This window comes from Lagenorhynchus albirostris, chromosome 8 (genome assembly GCF_949774975.1).
Source record: "Lagenorhynchus albirostris chromosome 8, mLagAlb1.1, whole genome shotgun sequence".
Classification (NCBI taxonomy): domain Eukaryota; kingdom Metazoa; phylum Chordata; class Mammalia; order Artiodactyla; family Delphinidae; genus Lagenorhynchus; species Lagenorhynchus albirostris.
The window spans coordinates 102,591,950-102,603,524 of NC_083102.1; the positions used below are offsets into that span (position 1 = coordinate 102,591,950).

Genomic DNA, 11,575 nt, shown 5'->3' on the forward strand with positions numbered 1-11,575 from the left:
AATGTCTTGCATTCCTATACACTAATGATGAAAAATCTGAAAGTGAAATCAAGAAAACACTCCCATTTACCATTGCAACAAAAAGAATAAAATATCTAGGAATAAACCTACCTAAGGAGACAAAAGACCTGTATGCAGAAAATTATAAGACACTGATGAAAGAAATTAAAGATGATACAAATAGATAGAGAGATATACCATGTTCTTGGATTGGAAGAATCAACATTTTGAAAATGACTCTACTACCCAAAGCAATCTACAGAATCAGTGCAATCCCTATCAAACTACCAATGGCATTTTTCACAGAACTAGAACAAAATGTTTCACAATTTGCATGGAAACACAAAAGACCCCGAATAGTCAAAGCAATTCTTTGAAAGAAAAATAGAGCTGGTGGAATCAGGCTCCTGGACTTCAGACTATACTACAAAGCTACAGTAATCAAGACAGTATGGTACTGGCACAAAAACAGAAATATAGACCAATGGAACAGATTAGAAATCCCAGAGATAAATCTATGAACATATGGTCACCTTATTTTTGATAAAGGAGGCATCAATAAACAATGGAGAAAAGACAGCCTCTTCAATAAGTGGTGCTGGGAAAACTGGACAGCTACATGTAAAGGAATGAAATTAGAATACCTCCTAACACCATACACAAAAATAAACTCAGAATGGATTAAAGACCTAAATGTAAGGCCAGACACTATCAAACTCTTAGAGGAAAATATAGGCTGAACACTCTATAACATAAATCACAGCAAGATCATTTCTGACCCACCTCCTAGAGAAATGGAAATAAAAACAAAAATCAACAAGTGGACCTAATGAAACTTAAAAGCTTTTGCACAGCAAAGGAAACCATAAAGAAGATGAAAAGAAAATCCTTAGATTGGGATAAAATATTTGCAAATGAAGGAACTGACAAAGGATTAATCTCCAAAATACATGCAGCTCAATATCAAAAAAATGAACAACCCAATCCAAAAATGGGCAGAATACCTAAATAGACTTTTCTATTACAGATTGCAAACAAACACATGAAAGAATTCTCAACATCACTAATCATTAGATAAATGTAAATCAAAACTACAATGAGATATCATCTCACACTGGTCAGAATGGCCATCATCAAAAAATCTACAAACAATAAATGCTGGAGAGGGTGTGGAGAAAAGGGAACCCTCTTTCGTTGGTGGTGGGAACGTAAATTGATGCAGCCACTATGGAGAACAGTAGGGAGGTTCCTTAAAAAACTAAAAAAGAACTACCATATGACCCAGCAATCCCAGTACTGGTCATATACCCTAAGAAAACCATAATTCCAAAAGAGTCATGTACCACAATGTTCATTGCAGCACTATTTACAATAGCCAGGACATGGAATCAACCTAAGTGTCCACTGACAGATGAATGATAAAGAAGATGTGGCATATATATACAATGGAATACTACTCACCCATAAAAAGAAACGAAATTGAGCTATTTGTAGTGAAGGGGATGGACGTAGAGTCTGTCATACAAAGTGAAGTAAGTCAGAAAGAGAAAAACAAATACTGTATGCTAACACATATATGTGGAATCTAAAGAAAGAAAACAAAAATTGTTCTGAAGAACCTAGGGGCAGGGCAGGAGTAAAGATTCAGACGTAGAGAATGGACTTGAGGACATGGGGAGGGGGAAGGGAAAGCTGGGATGAAGTGAGAGAATGGCATGGACTTATATATACTAACAAGTGTAAAATAGATAGTGGGAAACAGCTGAATAGCACAGGGAGATCAGCTTGGTGCTTTGTGACCACCTAGAGAGGTAGGATAGGGAGGGTGGTAGGGAGATGCAAGAGGGAGGAGATATGGGGATATATGTATATGTATAGCTGATTCATTTTGTTATATAGCAGAAACTAACACACCATTGTAAATCAATTATACTCCAATAAAGATTTTTAAAAAATTAGAAAGGGTTTATGATAGTTGTGGATTTTAATTTTTGTTATAAATCTGATATGTGATCTTTAATTTTGATAAAGGAGTATTTTAGGTATAAACCATGATACTTTTTTTTTCCTTTTGCTTAATTCGATCATCCCATAGGTACTAATAGGATATTTGTCTAGTGTGGGAGCTCTCTAAAAATCCTTTTAAATATAAAATCTTTCTCAGTTCAAAGATCTGTCATGTGGTCATTGGGAATTTAGAATCAACAAAGGAATACCAGTTCCAAAATGTGACTCAAATCCAATAAGCCTTTTTGTTACTGGGCCCTTTCCAGATTCTTGGACAGCAGTACCATAGAAATGAATAACACTTCCAAAGGACCCTTAGGCATGCAAGCTTTTTATTAAAAGAGACAGCTTCTTCGAATAGGAGAAGGTGGGAAGTAAACGTATCAGCTCCCTGAGCAGAAGGGGAAAGATGCTCTTATAACAAAAGGGAGGGTTTGTCTCATGATCACTGATTATTTCCAGTAATTGTCAAACTTCTTTGATCAGCAGCAGGTGGCTCTATAGTGGTTACCAGGAATAAGGAGGTCTTCTGTGAGGGGAAAAATGTGCTTGAGAATTTTATGTAAGAAAGCACAGGAACAGATAAGGTTATATGTATGGTTGAGCATCTTGTCTTGTGGCAACCAGGTGTACTCCTGAGTGTAACAGAGATAAAGTTAATCTTTTATTCCTGTGAGCCTGTTTTTTGTCTCTGGGACTGAGGCCCCCAGGGCCTTTGTCCTTTAGCTACAAGGCCTGTTTTGCCCAAGGCTGTTCTCCCATCCTTTTCCAAAATAGCTGTCCTCCTGTTCTCCTGTCTCATTTTTACGGCTTAACAATGGGTGGAAGAGGTGTCTCCAAAAGAGTATGAAAGAGGCACCCACCATTATCCAAAGTCACTCCCAAAGGTAGCTGTAAAGAAAGAAACCAAGTCACCATGGGTGGCAAATGCAACTAGAAAGGACATCACTTAGATTTTGACACTCGCTTGGGAGCTGAAGACTGTCAGTTGGAAAGTGTCTCAGGCCCACAGTCTGATGGGCCACCTGCAGATGCATGTCTGACAACGTGTACACCTGGGTGGTGGAAACCAGGGAGACCATTCTCACTGCATCCAAGCCATGTTCTCAGGTGACCTCTGGGAGGGAAAGGCTCCAAAACATGGGTATTCAAACCAAAAGTCACCCAAGAGTCATAATATCCAAAGAACTGGTTCCTGCCAGGAGCCACGGGCTGACTGGAGAGGTCTGTTCCTTGCAGAATTACGCAGGGTCATGACACAAGTAACAGTCTGTCTTCATTTAAAATTTTGATACTTTGTCATGGAAGCCAAATCTGGCTTCTGTACCCTGACACTGAATTAAATCTTGGAAACAGAGTTTTGGGTGAAGTAGAAAAGGATAGCTTTATTGCTTCGCCAGGCACAGGGGGCCATTTGCAGGCTAATGGAGGGGCTAGGGGGGAGTTTTATAGTAATGGCTCAAAGGGGGTGTGATCAGCTCGTGGACATTCTTCTGATGGGTTGGTGGAGAGGTAAGTGGGAGTTGGCATCATCAACCTCTGATTCCACCTGGTCTGGGGTCTACATGCTTGTGGGCAGCACACAGTTAGATTCTCCTACCTGGTGTGGGTTTCAGTCTCTGCAAAACAGCTCAGAGATATTGTTATGTGTATCCCTTGAGGGGGAACCAGGACCCTGCCCCAAGGCTGCTCTATTGTTTCTTGCCTGCTCCTCCCTTGTCTCTGCATCCCCTCCCTTCCCTGATTAGCATCTGTTTGAACTTGCCCTTTGGAACACAGGGAAGGTCCTGGAGGCTGAATGAAGCCCATTTCCTTAATCAAAGAAATGAGGGACACAGGAAGGCTTTTGTGCCTAGAAGTCCCACAGGGTTCTGCTTGGTATCATCACCATAAAGGTTTTGCATTAGTTATCATTTTCAAAATGTTGAATTAATACATTATTTATCTTGATTACTGAGTTTTTCTGTTACCTCTTTAAATTTTGTGCCCAAGCTGAGTGCTGTAGGGAAGTAAAATTTTCCCTTCTGCCTTTCTAGCTTCTGTGGCTGGTCCAAAACTTAAATTGACAGAAGAGAGATTAACAGGAGAAGGAGATAAAAAAACAATTTAAATTATGTATTTATGTACAGGAGCCCACAAAGATATAGACTCAAAAGACCAATGACCATTGAGGCTTAAGTACCATTGAGGAAAGGGACAGGGGTCTGGGGCTTCAAAGCGGGAAGAGATTCCAGAGGAGGTGGGAAGAGAAAATGTTTGAAGAACAAAAGTAAGTCTCTGACAGCTCTGGAGATAGTTCCTCCAGGTGAGGCCCCTTTGTAATTGTAATGTAAATTTCCTTTATAAATGTAGATTTTGGGATTTCCCTGGTGGCATAATGGTCAAGAATCTGCCTGCCACTGCAGGGCACATGGGTTTGAGCCCTGGTCCAGGAAGATCTCACATGCCGCGGAGCAACAAAGCCCGTGCGCCACAACTACTGAGCCTGTGCTGTAGAGCCTATGAGCCACAACTACTGGGCCCACATGCCACAACTACTGAAGCTCGCGGGCCTAGATCCTGTGGTCCACGATAAGAGAAGCCATGGCAATGAGAAGCCCATGCACCGCAACGAAGAGGAGCCCCCTCTCTCTGCAACTAGAGAAAGCCCGCACACAGCAACAAAGACCCAATGCAGCCAAAAATAAGTAAGTAAATAAATAAATTTTTTAATGTAGATTTCTCTCACAAAAGGGTAACTTCTACTTTCTTTTCAGATTTTCTCCAGCATCTTCCGCTGCTCAAAATAATTCTTATGCCACAGAGGCATATTTTGGGGTTGCATATTCTGCTCCCCTTCAAAGCCCCCCTTGGCTCACTCTAACCCCAGCCCCCTTACTGAAGATTACACTTCAGCAAGAAGGAACTTGTACCAAGAAGCAAGGAGGGGGGATGCAAGGAGCCATAGTGAGCAAATAAATCATTGGCAAACATGTAAATAAATCTAAAATGTGTCCATTATAAGCACTATAATAATTAGAGTTACCACTTGGAAAGGATTAAAAACAAAGTAGTATTAAAATGCTACACAATAATGACATGAAAGATGGGAAAAGGCTGGAAATTTTAGTGATATTGCTTCACTTTAAATTGCATTTATTAAGTCAAGATTATTTGAGAGTAATCCACTATTAAGAATGAAAATTAAAAACAGTGCAGGAAAAAATGTGTAGTGGGGGTGAAGAGATGCAAATTGATTAACTTAATTAAAGAAAGTAAAGAAAAGCAAAGCAGCAAAGGAAACAGATGGAAAATAGAAAATCTAAAATAACATGATAGAAATAAATTCAAGGATGATGGACCCCTCTGTGAGGCTCTTTTGTGAGTCACAGTTGATCAAGTGCCTTTGCCAGGGATTCTTTGAGAGGTGTATTTGTATTCTATGTCTGCATCACAAGTCATCCCAAACTTAGTAAAAAAATCACCTGGGTATCATCTCACTGTCTCTACAGGTGGGTCAGGAGTCTGGGCAGGGCTTACATGGGTTCTCTGGCTGAAGTGCAGGTGTCAGCAAGAGCCAGAGTCTCATCTGAGGCTCAGGGTCCTTCCAGACCACTGGTTGATGGCAGGATTCATTTCCTTGTCACTATAGAACGGAAGGCCCCCATTTCTTGCTGCTTGTAGGATGGAACCTCTCTCAGCTCTAGGGAAGTGGGGGGGGCGGTCCTCCCACAGGCAGTTCATGGTGCGGTTGTTTGCTTTCTTCCAGCCCTGCAGCTTCATTTTCTTTTAAAGGCTCTCTGATTAGGTCAGCTCCCGCTCCCCCCGCCCCCAGGATCATCTCCCTGTTGACTGATTTACAGCGTGTCCACAGTAGTGACCTCTGGACATGGACGCAGGCTTTGCCCACACTCAGGAGCAGTGGTCACACAATGTATGTCTACCATGGATGGGAATCACGTTGGAATCCAACCTACCATTAGTGAGAGCATCAAACCCAAATCTGCCAAAAGATACACAACTGACATCTTTTGGAGATTTCTAATTTTTTCCTGTTAATGAAAAGTGAGACCCTTATGCAGAGAAATTTCCCTGCCTTCCTGATTTTCCACATTGCTGTCAGAGGCAGTGATCATACGCTTCAGCCAGCCTGCAGTCCTGGGAGATGACTGGAGACCTCGGCTAGTCTACTCACCATCCTGTGGTCGTCCCACCTCCCACTAAGTGACCCAATGCACGTGTGGGCAGGTGAAGTCTCATGCAGCTAGGTAATCTGTTACTCCAACTACGAACACCCTGAGTGATGAGAAGCATATATGGGGTTTATCATGGAAGCAACCTAAGGGCCCAGAGACAGATGGATGGATAAAGATGTGACATAAATACACAATAGAATATTACTCAGCCATAAAAAAGAATGAAATTTGCCATTTGTGACAACATGGATGGACCTGTAAGGTATTATGCTGGTGAAATAAATCAGACAGGAAAGACAAATACCACGTTTTCACTTATGAGCTTATATGGTTGAGCTCAGTACTGTAATAATAGGAAGTTTAGGGAGCCTACTGTATTTTGTAAATATATTAATGCTACTAGTAAGGGGAGAGATCCTACGAGTGTATAGAATAAGAAATAAAGTCCTGCATTAAGTCGTTCTGTTTGGTTACCTCAACGGGTGATGATGATGAGAGTAGGGATTAGTGTGGCTTCAAATGTAATATAAAATATGGTTAGTTCTGTAGCGGTAAAGGTCATGATTAAGAGGATTTGTAGAATAATTAATATTGTAATGTAGAGTTTTTTTCGGGTGAGTGGCTCTTTTAGGAGGTGGAATTGACTTGCTATTAATATCAAGGGGAGAAGTCATATTGTTAGTATTAAGAGTGGTGCGGAAAGGGGGTCAGAGAAAAATGTTAAAGAGTAATTAAGACTATTATCGTTGAATTGGTTAAGTAGAAGTAAGCTTGTAAAGCTAATTAATAGGCTATGGGCTGTGGTATTGATTCAGATAAAGTTACTTTTTGATAATCAAGTCAGAGGTATAAGTATGATAGTAGGAATAATAAATTTTAGCATTGGAGGAGGTTGAGGTTTTGTACATAGTCGGTACCATATGTATTGGAGACTATGACCAGTAAGGCTAGTCCGATAGCTGCCTCGCAGGCTGCAAATACTAAGAGAATAATTGGCATTATGTTGGCTAGGGTGAAGTGTGTGTTTAGGATTGTAAGGGCCGCTAAGATGAATAATGATAATACTATACCTTCTAGGCATAGTAATGCGGATATTAGGTGGGATCGATACATTAATAAGCCTGTGAGGGATACTGTAAAGGCAATTAAAACATTAATGTGGACTAGAGACATTTGGTACTTGTGAGCTTAGGTCACAATCTAGTGGGTCGAAACCACTTGTTTTATTTTAAACTAAGTATCATATTTATCTCATTCTAGGCCTTTTTGGGTTCATTCATAGGCTAGGCTAGCTGCTAGAAGAGAAATTAGGAACAAGGCTGTAAGAAGTATTGTTGTTAAATTATTTGTTTGAATTGCTCAAGGTAAGGGGAGTAGGAGAGCAATTTCTAAATCAAAGAGGAGAAAGGTGATTGCTACTAGGAAGAATTTTATGGAAAAGGGTAGACGAGCAGATCCTATTGGGTCAAAGCCACACTCATAAGGGCTAGTTTTTTCTGCATAGATATTTAGTTGGGGGAGTCAAAAAGCAATAAGTATAAGTAGTAGAGCTAGGGTTGTGTTTGTTAGTAGAGTTAATAGAAGGTTTATTGTTCTTTTTCGGAGTGTACCGAAACTAACTGATTGGAAGTCAGCTGTACTTGTTAATACTAAAAGGACTATGAGCCTCATCAATAGATTGATACATAGAGGAATAATCATACGACGTCTACGAAGTGTCAGTACCAAGCAGCGGCTTCGAAGCCAAAGTGATGATTTGATGTGAAGTGGAACATTATTTGGCGTACAAAGCAGATGATAAGGAAAGTGGATCCGATGATGACGTGTAGTCCGTGGAAGCCTGTAGCTACGAAGAAAGTGGAGCCGTAGACTCCGTCTGAGATTGTGAAGGGGGCTTCATAGTATTCTGATGCTTGGAGTAGGGTGAAATAAAGGCCAAGTATGATTGTAATTAAGAGGGCTTGGAGTATGTGTTTACGGTTACCTTCTATAAGGCTATGGTGGGCTCAAGTGATAGATACACCAGAAGCTAGTAATACGGAGGTGTTGAGGAGTGGGACTTCTAGTGGATTTAAGGGGTGAATACCTGTTGGTGGTCAGGAACCTCCTAGTTCGGGAGTAGGGGCAAGGCTTGAGTGGTAAAAGGCTCAGAAGAAGCCTGTGAAAAATAGGACTTCTGATAAGATAAATAGGATTATGCCATATCGAAGTCCTTTTTGGACGGTTGGTGTGTGGTGGCCTTGAAAAGTACTTTCTCGGATGATGTCTCGTCATCATTGGTATATTGTTAGAATATTTGTAAAAAAACTTAAAGTCAGTAAAATAATTGAGTTGAAATGGAATCATATGATTAGGCCTGATGTTATAAGGAATGCTGAGAGAGCTCCTGTAAGTGGTCAAGGACTGGGGTTTACTATATGATATGAGTGGGTTTGGTGGGTCATTATGTATTGTCTTGCAAATATAGGCTTACTAGTAGGGTGAATACGTAGGCTTGGATTAGGGCTACGGCGAATTCGAGGATGACTAATAGAGTGAGGATAATAAATGTGATGAGGGCTGTGAATAGACTAATATTTATTAATGCAAGAGTTGCACTTCCAATTAGGTGTAATAGTAGGTGACCTGCTGTGATGTTCGCTGTTAGCCGTACTGCTAAAGCTAAAGGTTGAATAAATAGGCTAATAGTTTCGATAATTACTAGTATGGGGATTAGGAAAGTGGGTGTGCCTAATGGTAAAAGATGGGCTAGAGATATTTTTGTCTTGTTGCGGAAGCCGATAAAAACGGTGCCTGCTCATAATGGAATGGCCATGCCTAAATTTATAGAGAGTTGAGTGGTAGGTGTAAATGAGTGAGGTAGTATTCCAAGAAGGTTTGTGGAGGCAATAAAAAGGAGAAGTGAGGTGAGTATTAGAGATCAGGTTTGTCCTTTGGGGCTATGTGTGATTATTAGTTGCTTTGATGTGAGTTTGGTAAGTCATTGTTGGATAGCGATTACACGGTTATTGATTAATCGATTTGGTGTTGGGAATAGTATGGTGGGAAATATGATGATTAGGGTAGTAATAGGGATACCTAGTATAATTGGGATTATGAAAGGGGCAAATAAATTTTCGTTCATGTGTGGTTTCAAGGGGTTTGCTGCTTTTGTAGTTTGGTGTCCACTGGTTTAGGGGAGTGAGAGTAAAAGTGCTTTGAAATTTTTAGTTGAAGTAGTGCGAATAGGGTAAAGATTATAGAGAGAATGGTAAGGAGCCATGTTGATGTATCTAGTTGTGGCATATCACTAAGGGGAGCTTATAACTCTCAATCTTTAACTTAAAAGGTTAACGCTGATTTAGCTTCTTAGTGAAGTTATAATATGGATGTAGATCATTTTTCGAAATTCTCTAAAGGTACTAGTTCGAGAACGATTGGTATAAAACTGTGATTTGAGCCACAAATTTCTGAACATTGTCCGTAGAACAGGCCAGGTCGTGTTGATATTAGGGTTGTTTGGTTTAAGCGGCCAGGAATTGCGTCTGTTTTTAGGCCTAGGGAAGGGACAGCTCATGAGTGTAATACGTCTTCTGAGGAGACTAGTATTCGGATTGTCATTTGTATGGGTAGAACTATTCGGTTGTCTACTTCTAACAATCGTAGTTCGCCTGGTTTTAGGTCTGAGGTTGGAATTATGTACGAGTCAAAGTTTAGGTCTTCGTAGTCTGTGTATTCATAGCTTCAGTACCATTGGTGTCCTATTGTTTTTACGGTAAGAGAGGGATTGTTGATTTCGTCTATTATATAGAGAATTCGTAGGGAAGGTAGGGCAATTATGATTAAAATAACGGCTGGGAGGACAGTTCAAATAGTTTCTACCTCCTGAGCATCTATTGTACTAGTATGTGTTAATTTGGTTGTAAGTATTGATGTAATAATATAAAGAACTAAGGAGCTAATTAAGAAGACGATTATTAATGCGTGATCATGAAACTGTAGAAGTTCTTCTATAACAGGTGATGCTGCGTCTTGTAAGCCTAGTTGAAAGGGATATGCCATGGAGATATACAGGATTTTCACTTGTGATTTAACTTTGACAAAGTTATGTAAGACTTTACTAATATCTCGCTTATAAAGAAAGACATAGTGGTTATGATATTGGCTTGAAACCGATTAGAGGGGGTTCGATTCCTTCCTTTCTTGAATACTTTAGGTTGACGTATACTGGTTCTTCAAATGTGTGGTATGGTGGAGGACATCCGTTTAGCCACTCAAGATTTGTGGAGGTGAGGTCTACTGCTAGTACTTCTCGTTTAGATGCGAATGCTTCTCAGATAATGAAAATTATTAGTATGACTGCTGTTAGTGAGATAAATGAGCCTATTGATGAGATGGTATTTCATGTTGTGTAAGCATCTGGATAGTCGGAGTATCGGCGAGGTATTCCAGATAGACCTAGGAAGTGTTGTGGGAAGAATGTCATGTTTACACCTACAAATATAATTATGAATTGGATTTTTGTTCATGTTGGGTTTAGTGTATACCCTGAAAATAGTGGAAATCAGTGGACGAAGCCTCCTATGATGGCGAAGACAGCTCCTATTGAAAGTACATAGTGGAAATGGGCAACCACATAATAGGTATCGTGGAGAATAATATCTAGGGATGAGTTAGCTAGGATAATACCGGTTAAACCTCCTACTGTGAATAAGAAAATAAAGCCTAGAGCTCATATTAGGGCAGGAGATCATTTAATATTTCCTCCGTGGAGTGTTGCTAGTCAACTGAAAACTTTTACTCCTGTAGGGATTGCAATAATCATGGTAGCTGATGTAAAATATGCTCGTGTGTCTACGTCTATTCCAACTGTAAACATATGGTGAGCTCATACAATGAAACCCAGGAAGCCAATAGAAACTATAGCTCATACTATTCCCATGTACCCAAAAGGTTCTTTTTTCCCCGAATAATAAGTAACAATATGTGAAATTATTCCAAAGCCAGGTAAAATTAGAATATATACTTCGGGATGACCAAAAAATCAGAATAAGTGTTGATATAAGATTGGGTCTCCTCCGCCTGCTGGGTCGAAAAAAGTTGTGTTTAGGTTTCGATCAGTTAGTAGTATAGTAATTCCGGCTGCTAAAACAGGTAATGATAGTAGAAGTAAGATTGCTGTAACTAAGACTGATCAGACGAAGAGAGGTGTTTGGTATTGGGTTATAGCGGGTGGTTTTATATTAATAATAGTTGTGATGAAGTTAATAGCTCCAAGGATTGAAGATACACCGGCTAAATGTAGAGAGAAAATAGTAAGGTCTACTGAGGCTCCTGCATGTGCTAGATTTCCGGCTAGAGGAGGATATACAGTTCAGCCTGTACCTGCGCCGGCTTCAATTATCGAGGATGCT

General features: G+C 40.1%; 3 pseudogenes; all 3 read right to left on the reverse strand.

Annotated features, from left to right (window-relative positions):
* Positions 1-7,425: 7,425 nt before the first annotated feature.
* Positions 7,426-8,626, reverse strand: LOC132524906 (cytochrome c oxidase subunit 3-like; annotated as a pseudogene).
* LOC132524907 (ATP synthase subunit a-like) lies at positions 7,426-9,306 on the reverse strand (annotated as a pseudogene).
* LOC132524908 (cytochrome c oxidase subunit 2-like) lies at positions 8,626-11,328 on the reverse strand (annotated as a pseudogene).
* Between the last annotated feature and the right edge of the window lie 247 nt (positions 11,329-11,575).